Here is an 18,652-nt window from a genome sequence, read left to right on the forward strand (position 1 = left end):
GAGACGCTGCTGTAGTAATACTGTATAATGTCTGCTCCCCCACAGACACTGACAGACATGAGGAGACGCTGCTGTAGTAATACTGTATAATGTGTGCTCCCCCACAGACACTGACAGACATGAGGAGACGCTGCTGTAGTAATACTGTATAATGTGTGCTCCTCCACAGACACTGACAGACATGAGGAGACGCTGCTGTAGTAATACTGTTTAATGTCTCCTCCTCCACAGACACTGACAGACATGAGGAGACGCTGCTGTAGTAATACTGTATAATGTCTCCTCCTTCACAGACACTGACAGACATGAGGAGACGCTGCTGTAGTAATACTGTATAATGTCTCCTCCACAGACACTGACAGACATGAGGAGACGCTGCTGTAGTAATACTGTATAATGTCTCCTCCACAGACACTGACAGACATGGGGAGACGCTGCTGTAGTAATACTGTATAATGTCTCCTCCTCCACAGACACTGACAGACATGAGGAGACGCTGCTGTAGTAATACTGTATAATGTCTGCTCCTCCACAGACACTGACAGACATGAGGAGACGCTGCTGTAGTAATACTGTATAATGTCTGCTCCTCCACAGACGGTGACAGACATGAGGAGAGGATTCCTGACACATCACACACAGCTCTGTTACATACATCCTGATCCCCCTACACATCATTACAGTTCATCAAGCAGAGATCACCAGAAGCTCAGCAGAGTTGCGAACCCTGATCACTCCCTGGTCATGTGATGCCTGACTCCTCCCTAGCAGGTGACTGATCACATGACAGTGACATCATCACAGGTCCTTTAAAGCACCAGGCTGCCGTCCGGCTCTGCGGGTGGAGGTGAGTGTGTGGCTCATGTCTGGACTCCTGGGGGAGGATTAACCCTTTGAAGATCAGAGAATTTTAGTTTTTCTCATGGAATGCAGGTCTTAAAGCTATATGGCTTTTGTATTATTCAGTTCCTCGGGTTACTTTGGTCTTTTGTGATTCTTTGGTCATATTTATGTTTCCGATTCTTTCTGTTTTAACAGCTAAATATAAATAACAGTGGAAACACGTGTAGATTTTTGAATTTCTTGTTAATTTTTAAGATATTGTAAGTTCTTTCTGTACGACACATTATCCTCTTTCCAGCACTTGAACAGCTCTAATCCCTGGCAGACCCATTGATGTGATTGGAGTGCAGGTGCGCATTTGCGTCTTCTGCGGCCCACTGTTCAGTATGTGCCAGGGCTGCAATCTAAGGCCTCATGTCCACGGGGAAAATCAGGCCCGCTACGGATTCTCTCTCCATGGAGAATCCGCAGCGGGTCCCTCCTGCCCCGTGGACATGATCGCTGAAAAGAAGAATTAATAAGAAATGACTCACCCGCAGCGGAGCGGTAAGTTCTTCTCTTCCTCACGGCCGGATCTTTTTTCTTCGGCCGGCGGATGTACTCGGCACGTCGTCGGCGTGCCGTGCACATCCGCCGGGCCGAAGCAAGAAGATCCGGCCGTGAGGATGAGATGAACTTCCCGGTCCGCTGCGGGTAAGTTATTCTTATATTAGGTGTCTCGCGGATCCGGACGGCTTCCATAGGCTTCAATAGAAGCCTGCGGGAGCCGTCCCCACGGGAGACCCGCACGAAAATGGTGCATGTCATGTTTTTTTACATGCTCCATTTTTTAAAATTCCTTTTTATTGACCATCCGCGGGTATTAATCTACCCGCGGGTGGTCAATGCATCCCTATGGGGTGCGGATCCGCGGGCGGGAGAAGAGTTAAAATCCGCTGTGGATTTTAAGTCTTCTTTTGCCTGTGGACATGAGCCCTTAGGATCGGCGGGGGATCTGTCAATCAGATTCTTACTGATCAGCAAGCGTTTGCCATCCTGTGGGCAGCAGATATTGTGCTGGGGTGGAAGAACCCTTTTATGTTGTCTCCTCTTGTGTTCCTCTTGCTTGATTTTATATAGGAGATATATCATTCTGGTCATTGGGGGCGAGAAGCTTCGATTTGGGTGTCCAGCGACTTCATTTTTTTAATATTTTGTTCTACTTCTCTTCCTTATATAGCGCCTTATATATTCTGCAGCGCTGTATACCTTTTTCATCAGTCCCTATCTGCTATGGGCCATAACATAAAGTGCCTTTCATATTCATGGGCTCATTTTGTATTGAGCCAAGTTAAAAAAAGGATTTTTTATTAATCACTGCAAATTCCTTTTCTGAGATGTTCACTGGGGAACACGGCTGTAGACCTTGGGTGTTGCTCCTGTCACTAGGGGGTGGACACTGAGCAAAAGAAGAGTTAATTCCGTCTACCGCCTATACCCCTCCAGCAGCCCCTAAAGGCCCTTTTAGGCCCCCTGCACACGGGCGGAAATTCCGCGGCGGGATTTCCCGCAGAGTTTCCTCCCGAACATGCCTACATAGGATTGCATTACAATACACAATCCTATGCAGACGGCCGCGATTTGTCTGCGCGAAATCACGAGCAGAAAACAAATCGCGGCATGCTCTATTTCTCTGCAAGCCCTGCACAGGAATGTAACTCCCCGGCCGCCGGCTCCGGTTTGCAAATGCGCCGGCAGCCGGCACATGAAAGATCCGGAGCTGCGGGAGCAGGTGAGTGCTGCGCTACTCTCTGCAGGGGCGTGGGTCAGGTCCCACTGCGAGAATTCTCGCAGCAGGATCTGACCCAGCCGTTTGAAGGCGGCCTTACATAGGAGGATTACTGTTCAGAATACTTAAATTTCCCTCTCTCCTGTGGGAATTTGCACAATGTTCGTCCCATGTAAATGAATGCAGGAAAATAAATAATCAGTGTTAACAGCAGTCGATCACTTTTGAACGACTTTCTGCTTACCGTGAATTTAGGCAGGTGGAGGGAGAGAGCTCCCCGGCCCACTGCACCTCTATGCTGGCATTGCTGTGAGCAAAGCCAGTAATACTCCTGTGTAATAGCACAGGAGCGAGCATTACTGGGACGAGCAGCTGGGCATTGTTTTTCCAACAGCTTGTCCCGTGTAAATGGACCACAAGGTGTATCAATTTGCATGCAAGCAGTAGAAGCATAGAAGCTTAAGGGCTAATTGATCATGTGAACTAGAAAAAAAAACATACAACCAAACAAAGAGGAGAAGGGGTAAGACCAGAACAGGTAAACAACAATGGGTTGGTGCTGTGTCCCCCTATGAACAACTGAGAAAAGGATTTTATGTTAACACAAAATATTGTTTTCTCGGTTGTGTTATTGGTGGACACAGCTGAAGACCTCGGGATGTTCAAAAGCAGTCCCCAGGGGTGGTCCACAGATACCTGTGATGTGATCAGTGTACCTGCAGAATGCTGCAACCACGAGCAGCATCAGAAGATGCCAAGGTGTATCCTGTAAACTGTTTTGAATGTGTGAAGCAAAGGCTAGGTTGCAGCCTTGCCAACCTGAAGCGTGGAAGCGTTAATGAGACCGCCCAGCATGCAGCTACCGCTTGTTGTCGGAGCTTCAAAGGAACTCCATACAGTGTTTCATTGCCTGCTCTGAATTATAAATGAGAAGTCTGTATACACAAATCACTGACACATGACACGAGCTAGTATCATACGACAATGATAGAAATACATGATCCCCCTGTAATCATAAGAACTCATGATTGGCTCTAGGTGCTAATGGTTTAACATATGTTAACGCCTTAAGGTGTGTGTTACTACTAAACATGTGATTCCTAAGAAGGGAAACTCAAGAGGGAGAATAGGCTTATTCTGTGCTCATTGTTCTAATTGCTCCTCTCCGAATTGAGGGGGTCAGAACCCGCTATCTCAGGACATTCCTTAATCAGAGATAAATATATAGGAGTATGTGCCAGCATCTAATGCATACCAGTGTATAACAAGAACAAGTTAACCATTTATATGCTAGCTATTCACTAAGAAGGGAGAAATATCTATCTATCTATCTACCTATCTACCTACCTACCTACCTACACATGTGTTTGCATAATCTGATGTGAGAAACATATGAAAAGATATATATACAATAGAATACATATAGTGGGCTGTGACCCAAATGGACCGAGTCCTGCCCTTAGCGCGATAGGCTTCTGTGATCACCATCCTGATCCATTAAATGTATTCTATTGCATATATATCTTTTCATATGTTTTTCACATCAGCCTATGCAAACACGTGTGTATAGATAGATAGATATTAGTATATCTTCCTTCTTAGTGAATAGCTAGCATATAAATGGTTAACTTGTTCTTGTAATACACTGGTATGCATTAGATTGTGGATTTCGAGGTCGCCAGACCCCAACAAGGGCCTTCAGGGTTAAGGAACACAGAATCAGAATGCCAGAAGGATTCAGTGCAAGAGAGATAGATCCGCATGCATTGACGACATCAAGTTTGTGAAGACTAAAATGTGATTGTTCTCAATAAGAGAAACCAAGTAATCTTGTAGATATGATACCTTTTAATGGCTAAAAATAATACATGATGTTATAGTGAGCTTTTGATCCTACGCAGGGTTCTTCCTCAGGCTTGTTATCGGACCACACCGGTACCGATTTGATTACCTCGTTGCCAGGTGCCAAATTGGTAGATATGGAAGCCCGTGATGAGGAGATTTTGCTAGCAAATCTATCAATAGCATGAAATTACTCCATGTTATGTCAAGACTAGAGATGAGCGAACGTACTCGGTAAAGCACTACTCGTCCGAGTACCTCCCCGCTCGTCCTGAAAGATTCGGGGAGCGCCGCGGAGCGGGGAGCTGCAGGGGAGAGCGGGGAGGAACGGAGGGGAGATCTCTCTCTCCTTCTCTCCCGCCCGGTCTCCCCTGCTCCCCGCCGCAACTCACATGTCAGCAGCGGCGCTCCCCGAATCTTTCAGGACGAGCGGGGAGGTACTCGGATAAAGCACATTACTCGGACGAGTAGTGCTTTACCGAGTACGTTCGCTCATCTCTAGTCAAGACACTTCTCCATGAGAACTCAATGAATTCTACTTCATTATCAACATTACCAACTCTTATACAAAAAGAGGAGGGTGTATACAAAAGTTACTTGTTACATAGTTTACTGTTACAAAGGTGAAAATGCTTATTGATCATAAGACTTATTGACATCTACCAAATAGTCTCAAAGCTCTTAAGACTCCTCTCAGACATGAAAATGACTAGTCAGGAAATTGTTATTGCTCTAGACACTATTTCTGCTCTAATTGTGTCTTCTCTGTTAACATAGCTTAGCCTTATTTAATATATCTGTTGACTTCTTATCTTAAAATCCTAGTTACCGGCACTGCAAAACATAGGTTTTAGTCTTCTATTTAAGGGTCAATAGTCCAATACAAGATAAGAAACATACACTAATTGCATTCTGAAACTTAACACTTTATATTCCATGACATATCCCCCTTTTGTTTCTTATCTTCACCCAGAACAACAGTAAATATTTGAAATATCTCAGTACATCCTAGCGATGTCTGCCAGCCTTTTAATTACATTTCTTCACTGGATTCCTGAAAAATCACTATTGTTCTGATCAATATAAGAATGTTCAAAGCCGGGTGTGCTTAAGAGCTGGACATACATACCATTTTGTGCTATCATAGTGGGCATCACCTTTTCAGCAGATTTTGCCAATATACGGCGTATACAAGATACTTCACAACAACATATTACTACAAAAGCAATTACTATAATAATCAAAGTGGTAAAAAGAGATGGGACCCAAGCACTCCATTGTCCAAAAATGTCCTCCAACCATGATGTAAATGGATCAGAAACACTAGAATTTTCTGCAAGTTCAATAGATAGACTTAGTAGTCTGTGCAAAGCATTAGTCACTGATCTGTCCGGAGCCGTGTTGCTGGGGATGTAGGTGCAGCATGAATCACCAATCATCTTGCAGACTCCTCCTTTCGCTGCTAGGAACATGTCCAGAGCAAGACGGTTCTGGAAGGCCATAGAGGATGTTGAGCCTGGCTGTTCCACTAATCCTGGTATGACATCTCTGGTGTCGTTTACAAATCTCTGTTGATTATAATATATATAATTAATCCAATCAATATTTTTATTAATTGTGCAACAAGGAAAAAAGAATGATTCAATTCCTCCTGTAATCTGGTTTCTGGCTTTAAACTCATTGGCACTCCACTGGGTACCCCTATTTCATCAATATAAATAACTGCATCAAAAGATCCACCTGGTAGACTACATCGCAGTCTACGCAGAGATTCTTTATGTCCTGGTGGGGTGTGATTGTGTGTCCTGTCCACCCAGCTGGGAACAGCTGAAAAAGGAGGAGCACTTTTGCAGGTGCGCACTTACCTTTCCAAAATCTGGGCAGGATTGCACGCATCCTACCATCACCACAAATCCACCAGACATCCTGCAGTGGATCTAACATGTCTTGCCACCCTGACCCACTAGTAATGGTGATTTCTAGGTCCGGAGGGCAAAATGCTTCTGGGAGATCCTTCAAGTGAATGACACCATATTCAGACTTGAAGCAGGTGTAATTCCCAGGATAAAATTTAACACCTTATAATGGATGTGCTATTTTAGAAAAAGGGAACAAATTAGCCAAAAGTATACATACAGAGTCATTATATACTTGTTTCTGAAAGAAGTGCTCAAGACACTTTATGGCTCCTGGATGGGTTAAATTATTAACTGCAAGGGGAACAGTACCGAGATGAGGTCTGGGAGCTGCACAGGCAAAACAATCAGTTTTATTGCTACTAGAAGCTGTAAACCTAACCCAACGTAGCCAAATATTGGAGTCTCCATACCCTATTTCTACTGCAGTCTGCTCCTCACTAGTGATAAATAGACTCCTGAGTCCTCTAATGCTTGTGGTAGGTCAGAAGTTCTCATGGGGTTAACGGACTGTGCCTTCTTTTGATTGTTAGCTTGTTGGATATTAAACAGGGTTTCATTATTATGCAGCAAAAACTGGCCTTGGCCTTCTATATGACCACCCCCTGCGGCATACCCTACATATCTCCCGAGAATATATAGTCCCAGGTCAAAGTTTAGGGGATTTTTGATTGTTGTCATTAGAGGTCGACAATTACCTTTCTTCCACTCACAAAATGCCCCTCTTCTAGGACACGAAAGGTGCAAATGGGACAGGAGAGGGGTACCCTCCTTATCATGCTTACCTGTGTCTTGCTCAAGGGTGTAACCCCAAGATGTACCTGTGTTCCATGCTGCCTGAGACTAGGAGGAACAATAACCATCACCTGGTGAGGTTACACAAATATAATATTGAGCATTTAGTGATTGTAGCTGAGACTCGGAAGCACATTTAACTATGTCACAATAATCAAACTTAATAGTGACACTGTCAGAGCTAGTATCAACATATATGTATACTGGTTTCTGCCCATTTCTATTGTTTAGCCATGAATTCGCAACACAGATTGGTATGAGGAAACAAAATAAGAGTAAATAGATGAAAGACTTCATTTCTCCTTTGGCTCAAGTACTTTCTTGCAGTGCGAAGAGTGTATCCAGTTGTCCTTCCCCTGTAGCTTAACAGAAGTAGGAGTGGTTAGCAGGACTTGGAAAGGACCATCATATCTGGGCTCAAGGCTTCTCCTGACATGCTGCTTAATTACCACCCAGTCTCCTGGCTTGAGACAGTATGTTCCTTCCACAGAGTCTAGGTCTGGAAGGAAAGCATAGACCTTTCTATGCAGTTTGGTTAACTGAGAGGTTCATCTTGCATGTATTGTGACATGTTATCAAATTGGAACTGTAATTGCTGAGGAAAGTATAGACCTAGACGAGGTGCCGAACCAAACAGAATCTCATAAGGACTGAGACCTGTCTGTTTGGTGGGCGTGTGTCTTATTGAAAACAGAGCCAAGGAAAGACAATCAGGCCTGTAATCAAGCTCCTTTTCTTCATGCTTCACGACTTGTGGCTTTCTCTGACCACTCTACCAGCCTGCACTGGTTGCAATAGAGAGGCTCTGAACCTGAACCAGATTTATACAAAATAATCACGCCCAAAATGGAGTCCATTGTAGCCACCCTGAGGAAACAGGTTACTGAGCTCCAAGAGCTTTGTGCCACTTAGCAGGGAGAGGTTGCTGACCCACAAAGAGAGATAGATGGTTTATAGAGGCAACTTCTGGAAGTCCACAATTCAGGTTTTGATATCCTCATGCCACTACCAGCAAAGTTCGGTGGGGATCATCGCCAGTACAAAGAGTTCCTTAACCAATGTTGTAGCTACTTGTAGATGCAGCCTACTTCGTTTGCCAGTGATAGAAAGAGGGTATCATTTATCAACAACCTTCTCGCAGATGAGGTGCTTGCATGGGCCTTGCAGTATTTGGAAACAAACATTAATCTCTTCGACAGCTTCACCACCGTCATGGATCACATCTTTTTTTTTTTTAATCAGATTTTTATTGAAATTTTTCAAGTTATACACACAATACTAAAAGAAATAATATGTTACAAGGATGAGTTATCATTATTGTCCATATATAGCTTGTGTTTAATAAGTTGTGTCCCCTCACTCCGTGTGCCGTCCAACAGAGTGCCACAGTATTCACTCACACCCATCGGCGCAAACCCAGCTGGGGAGTGTATTTAGTTATTAATGCAAAGGCTAGAGTGCAAGCCGTATTTTCTTGTAATTTTTTTCTGTTGGTGATCATTTCATATGTATCGGCCACTGGAGGGAGGGGATCTTCAGAACACTTAATAAGAACATGCAGAAGCATAAATTGTCATACTTCGTGGCTTCTAAAATGAGAGAATTAACAATTAAGTATGAACATAGAGAACGATACAGGGGTAGGGGATGAGGGGGGGCCAGGAGAGAGGGGAAGGGGTGAGTAAGGTAGATAGGTTATGGAGGGGGTGCTGTGCACACGATCTCTAGAAGTTACTCTCTCTCCTACCTCACACACAGGAGTCTTTTGTTTGAGGTCCTCAGCTCGCCGTCATCCAACGCCCGAGGCCAACTCCCCCACCCGGTGTCTGTGGCCTGAGGCTGGCCTCTCATCTTTCACCCGGTGGTGAGTCGGCGGGCTCAGGAGGGGGGGGAGAGGTCGTCCTGCCTTCTCTAGCTAGTTCAGGGGTGAGTTGGTGCTGATCGCTAGCTTTCCTTCTCAAATCCCTCCAAGGGTGCCAGGTGAGAATAAAGTCCTCCTGGTTGCCCCTTGTCCAGCTCGTTAGTTCTTCCAGGTTACAAATTAAGTCCGCTTTCTCCCTCCACTGGTTTGGGGAGGGCGGAGTTTGCTGGAGCCAATTTAGCGGTATCAATGCTTTGGCCGCTTAATCAAATATGCCATTAATTTATTTTTACAGGGGTGGAAATGTGCGGACGGCTTCCACAGGAAGACCATGTTAGATGTAATTGACATACCAGGGGAGAGGGCCCTCAGGTCACTCTCCACTTCCTTCCAAAATCCAGTGATGCCCGAGCACTCCCACCAGATGTGGAGAAAAGAGCCCACCTCAGCTCCACATCTCCAGCATTTATTATGTGGAGCTAATTTATAATTGAAAAGCCATTGGGGAGTTTTATACCACATGACTAGTAATTTATAATGGCTTTCTTGCATAAGGACGCATGGGGATAGGCCAGGCTCAGGATTAGTTTGGTATCTGCTGTAGATAAGGAGATCCCCAGTTCCCTCTCCCATTAGAAAGGTAGGTTTAGCCAACATGGGAGGTGCTATGAAGCTCTTTCTCAACTTGGAGATTCTCCTGAGGTTGGGTGTATTTGTTTTCAGAGAGTTTTCGAAGTTTGTCTTCGGTCTGGTGGACGTGATCTTAGTCAGGTAATCACTGAGAACTTTTTTAACATGTGCCTTTTGCAGAAAGGAGAGGGAGTTATTAGGGGCCAGTGTCGTCAGAATCTCTTCTGGTGTCTTGTGCGCTAGGATCTGAATATCCTCTATCCTGCCATTCTCTAATTGCCTACACACGCTCGAGGAGTCAGGATCGTGTTGCACACCCAGTAGTCTGCTTAGACCTCGAAGAGGTGTCAGCGGGGAGGGGTCTGGCGCTAGCGTTTTTTTGTTTTTTTTTTAAGTTTGTCCCAGGTCTCGCATGGGCTTCTGAGAAGTGTGTTGAACCCTTTTGCTCTATACTGATGTTTTGCCGGAAACCAAAGATCTTCCAGTAAGGTATCGCCATATGTGGCCAACGCCAGTTTCTGTAATAGCGGATCTCTGGATGGGTGTGTCAAGTCCATCCAGTAGCTAAGTTGAATGGCTTGGTAATAGTCCTGGACGCTTGGCAAGTCCATCCCTCCCTTCGACCTCCGTCTCGTCATTAGGCTATATGCTAGTCTAGGTCTTTTTTGTCTCCATACAAAGCCCATAAAGAGCGTTTTCAGTAGTTTGAAGAAGGAATGGATCACATCTTTAATGACCTGAATCGCTGTGCCACAGCAGAGGGTAAGTTACATAACCTACGACAATGGGACACTCTGTTGCTGAATATTGTATCGCTGGGTGACTGATACCACATGGAAACTAGCCGCTCAGAAGAGTCAATTCCAGGAAGTTGAGTTTGTCAAGATCCCTGACAATTTGGAGGACTTTATTCAGTTACATATTTGAATTGATCAGAGACTTACTGAACATAAAAAAGAGAAGCTGCGGGTATTTAAGAACCTCCCTGCCTATTCTTTCAATCAACCAGCATTTAATATTAAGCAAAGGACTGAAGCAATCCCTGAACCAATACAGACTGATGTCATCTGCAAAACCCTTTCCTTAGCAGTGATGGAAAGGCAATGGAAAGGCGCCATACAGAACATGTATGTCTCTCTTGTGGTGGCTCGGGACAATATGCTATTAACTGCCCCAACAAGTTCCAAAAGACTGTTACCTTTACCAGTGCTAAGACCAAGGGCAAATCTGATGTCCCCAAACAGCCAGGTTTGGTGTCACAGGCCATCACATCAATAACTCAAGATAAAGATGAGATACATTCCTCCATTTTTTCACTTTGTCATTCCCATACAGATCCTAAATGGTGGCCAAAATTACAATGCTCAAATATGTTAGATTTTGGATCTGGAGGGACCTTCATGGACCTTTAATACACTCTCAACAACAATATCGCAAGTAGGACCAAACCCATAGCAATTGATATGGAAACCTTGGATGGATCACCGTTGTCTTCGTGGCCTGTAACTCATGAGACAATCAAACTTAAAATAGTTATTGAACCTGATCACCATGAAACAATTTGTTTCCATCTTATCTCTTCTACCATGTTTCCAGTTATTCTAGGAATCCCTTAGTTTTCTATTTGCAATCCGTCTATCAACTGGGACTTAAGGACCATTGAATTCCCCTCTGAGTACTGCAAATAAAGATGTCAGATGTTACTACCCACCCTTCAACATATCCAAACCTCTCAGGATAGTCAGCAGAATTCTGATAATTTGCGCCTCAGTATCAGCAATTCAATGATGTCTGCAGCAAGAAGAAATCTGACCAACTTCCCCCTCACCGGCCATATGATTATCCAATCGAATTGTTCCCTGGAATAACCATCCCCTTCAGGAGAATTTACAATCTTTCCAAACAAGAGTTAAAGGTACGCAGAGAATACCTGGACAAAAATCCCCAACTGGAGCGCCTCTGTTCTTTGTAGAAAAAAGACTTAACCTTGTGGCCATGCATTGATTATAGGAAACTAAATAAAATTACTGTCAAAAATCACTATTATTAGAGATGAGCGAGCATACTCGCTAAGGGCAATTGCTCGAGCGAGCATTGCCCTTAGCGAGTACCTGCCCGCTCGAGAGAAAAGGTTCGGCTGCTGGCGCGGGTGACAGGTGAGTTGCGGCAGTCAGCAGGGGGGAGCAGGCGGAGAGAAAGGAAAAGAGAGATCTCCCCTCCGTTCCTCCCCGCTCTCCCCCGCCGCTGCCTGCCCGCCGCCGGCAGCCGAACCTTTTCTCTCGAGCGGGCAGGTACTCGCTCGAGCAATTGCCCTTAGAGAGTATGCTCTTCATCACTAACTATTATCTTCCCTTAATCCCAGAATTGCTGGAAAGACTCCATTCTGCCAAGCTTTTTACCAAACTAGGCCTGAGCGGGCTTTTAATTTCATATGGAACCGCTAAGCGGATGTATGGAAGACTTTCTTTAGAATGAGATATAGTCATTTTGAATACCTGGTGTCTATTGGCCTTGCTCCTGCCACCTTTCAGAATTTTAATAATGATTTTGTTTCAAGATTTTTGGGATCAATTTGTTGTTGCTTACCTCAATGACATTCTTGTGTTTAGTGACAGCTTGGAGGAACATCGCAGGCATGTCCGGCTCATCTTGGAATCTCTCCAAGGGAATCACTTTTATATCAAACCGGAAAAAAGTGAGTTTGAACAAACCAGGATCCAATTCCATGGATATATCATCTCCCCAGATGGTCAGAGTATGGACCCTACTAAAGTTAAAGCTGTAGTTGATTGGCTCAGTCCAAGAAACCTAAAAGACGTTCAGCACTTTATAGGATTTGTGAACTTCTACTGGAGATTCATTAAAGACTTCAAAAATTATCTTTCCAATCACTTAGCTCACAAAGACAGCCAAAACAAATTCATGGTCTTCAGAAGCAAAGGGTGCCTTTGAAAAATACAAGCTCTTCTGCACCATAACTGGTTCATCCAAATCTGAAACTGCCTTTTTTGTGGAAATGGACAGCTCCGATTCTGCTGTGGGAGCTATCTTGTCTCAACTAATCGGATACAAGGCACAACTGCACCCATGTGCATTTTTATCTCATATCCTGTCACCTGCTGAAAGAAACTATGACATTGGAAATAAAGAACTGTTAGCCATTAAAGTTGCCCTCTCCGAATGGAGACATATTTTGGAAGGGGCCAATTAACCTGTAGTAGTCCTTACTGACCATAAAAATCTAGATTTTATCCGCTCAGCTAAAAAGACTATCAGCAAGACAAGCATGTTTTGACCTGTTTTTTCTCCAGATTTAATTGTATCATTTCTTATTGGCCTGGTTCAAGAAATAACAAGGCTGATGCCTTGTCCAGGATTCTTACTGAACCAGAGAAGGGGTCTAATACTGACTGTACAATTTTGACCCCCCAACATTTTCTGGGAATACTTGACTCAAAAGAATTCCTAACTAAAGGGGTTGTCCCGCGAAACAAAGTGGGGGTAAGCACTTCTGTATGGCCATATTAATGCACTTTGTAATATACATCGTGCATTAATTATGAGCCATACAGAAGTTATTCACTTACCTGTTCCGTTGCTGGCGTCCTCGTCTCCATGGTGCCGTCTAATCTTCAGCGTCTAATCACCCGATTAGACGCGCTTGCGCAGTCCGGTCTTCTCCTTTGCTGAATGGGGCCGCTCGTGCCGGAGAGCGGCTCCTCGTAGCTCCGCCCCGTCACGTGTGCCGATTCCAGCCATTCAGGAGGCTGGAATCGGCAATGGACCGCACAGAAGCCCTGCGGTCCACTGAGGGTGAAGATGGCGGCGGCCATCTTCACAAGGTAAGTATAAAGACGCCGGACCGCGGGGATTCAGGTAAGTACTATCTGGTTTTTTTTTTATCCCTGCATCGGGTTTGTCTCGCGCCGAACGGGGGGGCTATTGAAAAAAAATAAAACCGTTTCGGCGCGGGACAACCCCTTTTAAGTTCAAAGATCTTTACCAAAATGACCCCTTTTTCAATCACCCTACTAAGGATACGGATTTCTCTTTTAAGAAGGCGTTTTGGATGCAGAAAAACAGACTGTATGTTCCCGATCCTCTTTGACTTGAAGTCCTTAACTGATTCTAAACTTACAGGACATCCTGCAGTCAGGAAAACTCTATAATTACTGGTTCATTTACTTTGTTGGCCTAATTGTAGTAACAATGTGAAAAAATGTATCACCTCTTGTGTAATGTGTGTGAGAAATAAGACAACACAATCTCCTCTGTTAGGACATCTTGAAACGCTTCCAGTCCCATCCAGGCCTCCGGGATCAATATCAATGGGGTTTTTTTCCCTTCTAAAGAAATAACCGCCGTCGTTGTTCTGGTGGACTGACTCACAAAAATGGCACATTTTATTCCCACCAAAGAGATTCCTACTGCTGAACAAACTGCAGAATTAATGATCAAGGAGATATTTAGGCTGCATGGCATTCTCGATTATGTAATTTCTGATAGAGGGGTTCAGTTTAAATCAAGATTTTCAAAAGCTTCTGTGCTGCTCTAGGGATTACTATCAACCTGTATTCCATGTTCCATCCTCAGTCCAATGGCTAGCCCAACCAGACTCTTGAGCAATACTTCTGCTGGTTCATTTCCTATCTCCAGGATGATAGGGTGGACTACTTACCTACAGCAAAATTCACCTACAACAACTGCAGACATAGTTCTACGTCTCAAAGTTCTTTTTTGCTAACCTTGACTTACATCTAGTGTTCATTCCTGACCTTCCTGTGAATACTACCACCCCTATGGTCACTCGCAAGCTAACTGTCATGGCTTGTCGGTCGCGACGGCGTCATGGCATGGTGGCCATGATACAGGAACAGTCCTGTTATCCTGCTACTATGCAAGACACAGGTTAATGTACGTTGTGCAGAGGTTTCTGGCTGCTATCTCTCAGTATGCTGCATACTAGTATGCTACCTATGTGTCATACCTTGAGAGAGGGTTTGAGTGAGGTTCCCTAGCTGCTTTACCTATAAGCAGGTGTGTAGAGCTTTATATTCCAACCCCTCCCTCTTCCACTTTTGTTTATTTCAGTTCTCTAGAGGAGTGGTTGGTGCAGTTAGGAGCCTCAAGCCTGTGTGAAAAGCTTCCTATTCAGTTAAGTACTGGTGTTCCTTTCTATTGTTTTGCTTACTGTGTTAATGCACCTCTCCAGGGGTTCCTGCAAGGGACAGTTAGGGCCTAGGTGAAGACAGCGGGGCTGTCCTTATTGGGACAATTAACAGGGTTTCCCTGTTAGATAAAGGACAGGTCTTTTCCATCTAATTGTGCCTGGAGTGGTGCTCACTGTCCTGCATTGTTTGGTGCATGCTTTTTGCATTCTGTGTGAACACCACCCGGCATCCATGTTGGGCGTGGCGCTCTTGTGCTGCACGGACGTGACATATTAATTAGCCAGACGTTTCCTCAGTGGGTTTTTGGTTTTTGCCCTGGGTGGTCATTGATCCCATTGAGGCCTTGTCCAACCAGCTTAGGTCTCTGGCTATTGAGGTTGCTGAGGTGAAGCAACAATGTTTAGGCAGAATAGGTTTGGTAAAGGAACCTAACCTGGACCTGCCAGATAATTTTTCTGTTAAAGGACAGGAGTTTTTTGCATTTAAAGAATCGTGCAAATTGTACTTTAAACTGCGCCCCTTTTTTTATCAGGTGATGAGTCTCAAAGAGTAGGGATGGTGATTTCTAGGTTGAAGTGAGACCCCCAGGCTTGAGCTTTTTCATTACCACAGACCTCTGAGGCTTTATTGTCGGTGGACCCCGATAGGGTACCTCTGGCAGCAGGGAAGATTAGAGGCTTACATCAGGAGAAATCCCCCATTGAAGACGTTTGTGCGGAGTTTTGCCATTGGGCAAATGAACTACAGTGGAATGACTCTGCATTACGGAGTCAATTTTGCTTTGTGCTAGGGGACAAGATTAAAGATCTCATGGTTTCACATCCTGCACCTAGAATTCTTGACAAGGCCATGTCTCTAGCCATACGGATTGGTCGGCAAATTGGAGAGTGGGCAAGTGAGCTATTTTTCGCCTTGTCTGAAGAACCCTCTGATCTTGAAGAACCCATGCGATTGGGCTCTTTACCTGGTGGAGCTGTGAGAAGGAAGAAGCAGGGGGGCAGAGGTCGCTGTTTTTTTTTTGGTTTTTTTTTTGCAGCCGTACAGGACAGAGTGTTCTTTTTGGGGGTCTCAGTCGGGAAACTAGCCTGCCTGGAGGTTAAGGGGAAGTTCCCTTTGGGCTCGCAAATTGCCTGGATATCATCTTCCAGGTTGGTCCTTACCACAGAGATTCTTATTACTGGGCATAGTTGTTTGGTGACGATTTTCTTACATAGTGAAGTCAGAATCAATTTAGCTCCTGATGAGGTGGCCAAATGTCTGACTTAATATTAGACCTTTGGACTGCCCGATACTAGTGTCAGCCATTGATTCCACCCCACTGTCCAAGAAGTGTTTAAAAAATTTTGTTTCTGATGTTTGTTTAAAGATTCGGTTATTCCATACCGAGAAAAAAATTTTCTTTGTCATGGTGTCTCTCCCTACGCAGGTGGTGTTGGGTTTGTCAAGGCTGAAGTTGCACAACCCAGTGGTGGACTGGGAAAAGGGAGATGTTGTGCAATGGAATCCTTCCTGTAGACAGAATTGCATGTCAGTTAATATCTCTTCAGTACAAACTGAGGAATTACCTGAGTACATCAAGGATTTCGCTGACGTCTTTTCTAAGGAGGGAGTAGATAAGTTACCACCTCATAGGGTGGGGGATTGCACTATTGATCTAATTCCAGGTTGCAAGCTACAGAAGAGTCACATGTATAACGTGTCTTGTCCAGAGAGGCAGCCCCTCAAGCTTGAGAAACTGACATATACGTTCATCCAATTTGCCAGTGTCTGCCGGCTTTGTCTTTGTTAAGAAGAAAGATGGGGGTCTGCAACCATGCATGGACTTTTAGGAACTTAATAGGATCACTAAATGCAACCCTTACCGTTACTTCTCATTCCTGATTTGTTTACCAGTTAACAGCTGTCCGCTGGTTTTCTAATTTGGACATGCAGGGGGCATACAACTTAATACGGATCAGAGAGGGGGATGAATGGAAGACAGCCTTTAACACTCCCGAAGGTCATTTTGAAAATCTTATTATGCCTTTTGGTTTGATTAATGCTCATGCAGTGTTTCAGGCTTTCATAAATGAAGTGCTTCAGAAGTTCATTAGACGTTTTGTGTTGGTTTATTTGGATGACATTCTTTTTTTCCCCCCTGATTATGATTGTCATATTTTGCACGTTCGACAAGTGTTGCAAGCTCTGAGTAAAAATGATCTATTTGCCAAGAGGGAAAAGTGTACTTTTGCCTTACAGAAGATTACCTTTCTGGGGCATATTATAACTCTAGATGGATTTAAGATGGACCCTGGGAAGGTCTATGCTGTTTTGGATTGGGCTCAGCCTGAGAATTTAAAGGCACTTCAAAGATTGTTGGGGTTCACGAATTATGGTAAATTTATATGCAGATTTTTGGAGAGATTCAAACCCGAGGATGACAAAAATGTTAGAGTAAAAGTCAGTAAAATATTCATGAGAAGGAACTGGGGCAATGACTTCATAGTTGAGTAAGTTCTGAATCACTTGAAAATACTGAGAGATTCTGGACAGATGGGGCGGCAGGGAAGAACTGAAAAGCAATCCATGAAGCAGAAAGAAAATTGATGGTTACCCCAAAGAAACTATCTTTCGCACCCAACATCTTGAACGTGAGAGAGCCACAAATCTCTGAAACAGAGGAGACAGCCCTCAACCTTGAGTGGGGTGAGGACCGCCTTCATATGGAGTATGATTTAGCCAGAGAGGATTTGGTAGCCTGGATGTGGGGGCAACAGGAAGGGATGAGTTTGCAAGATGACCATTTTTACTGAAGAAAGTGCATGACTCCAAGGGCGGTGGGCAGAAGCGACAAAAGGAATGAAAATTAGGTTTTCTTATTAGCACTATCCTATCGAGTGGATCTATTCTGTTGAAGATTAGAACTGTTTTTGCCTGGGGCTTCCAAAATAATTTTGTCCAAGCGACTGCCAAGAGATCCTGCAAAGGGCAGACTGGTTAATGACCTTCTGGAGGTGAAGTCTGCAGACCAACATTTTAGTCACAGCGTGTGGCGAACTGCCACAGAAAGCGTGGAGGAGCGAGTTAGGAGCCTGGCAGCATCCAGAAGGCCTCGTAGAATACCTTGCCTGCCCGAGAGTGTGCAATTGTTTTGCCCATTCAAATCTAAACATAGGGCTGGGGCCCTATTCTGTCACCTCAAAGGAGGATTTGACGAAGGATTCTATACGCTTATTGTACTGGTCCTTGACAGATAAAGCATCTGCTAGGGGCAGAGTCATGCATTTGAAAAGGCGAGACATGGTGGGATCTACTAATGGGGAGGAGGATAAGTTTTTAACCGATTCTTTAGGGAATAGATGCATTAAGTAAAGGTGATTAGGGGTGAGAAAATTCTTATCTGAAACAGACCAACTGTTGGACGTGATATCCTCAAATTCCACGTGTGTGGGGCTTGTCTTATGCAAATGTTTTGGGTGTCAGAAAGAGACGGAGTCTGTGCTGGCAGAGAACTCCTCATCTTGACATGGAATATCTCTTTAACCAGCTGTATGAGATTACCTACTATGGCACAAGATCCCCTCTAAGGACAGCTCTCACTCTGAGGGTGAGGTATCAGATTCTGACTCTTCCTTAAATGAGTAACAGACATAATGGGGACAGGCTGGAAGAATGAGAACGAATGAAGAAGCGTGGGCACTGGAAGATAAGACGGCACCCAAATTTTGTCACATGGCCGGCGCCACAGGAAAAAAACGTGAAAGTCCAAGCGGACTAAATTTCTTAGGAACTAGCATGGCCTAGATAAAGCCACCCATCCATGGGAGGAGATCGCCCCTGGACAGGC

General features: G+C 44.5%; 1 protein-coding gene across 1 annotated transcript in view; it reads left to right on the top strand.

Moving 5' to 3' along the window:
• The window catches only part of LOC136629013 (zinc finger protein 300-like), a 157,587-nt gene that overhangs the window by 74,926 nt on the left and 64,009 nt on the right, over positions 1–18,652 (top strand). The window lies entirely within an intron of this gene.

This window comes from Eleutherodactylus coqui, chromosome 5 (assembly GCF_035609145.1).
Source record: "Eleutherodactylus coqui strain aEleCoq1 chromosome 5, aEleCoq1.hap1, whole genome shotgun sequence".
Classification (NCBI taxonomy): Eukaryota; Metazoa; Chordata; class Amphibia; order Anura; family Eleutherodactylidae; genus Eleutherodactylus; species Eleutherodactylus coqui.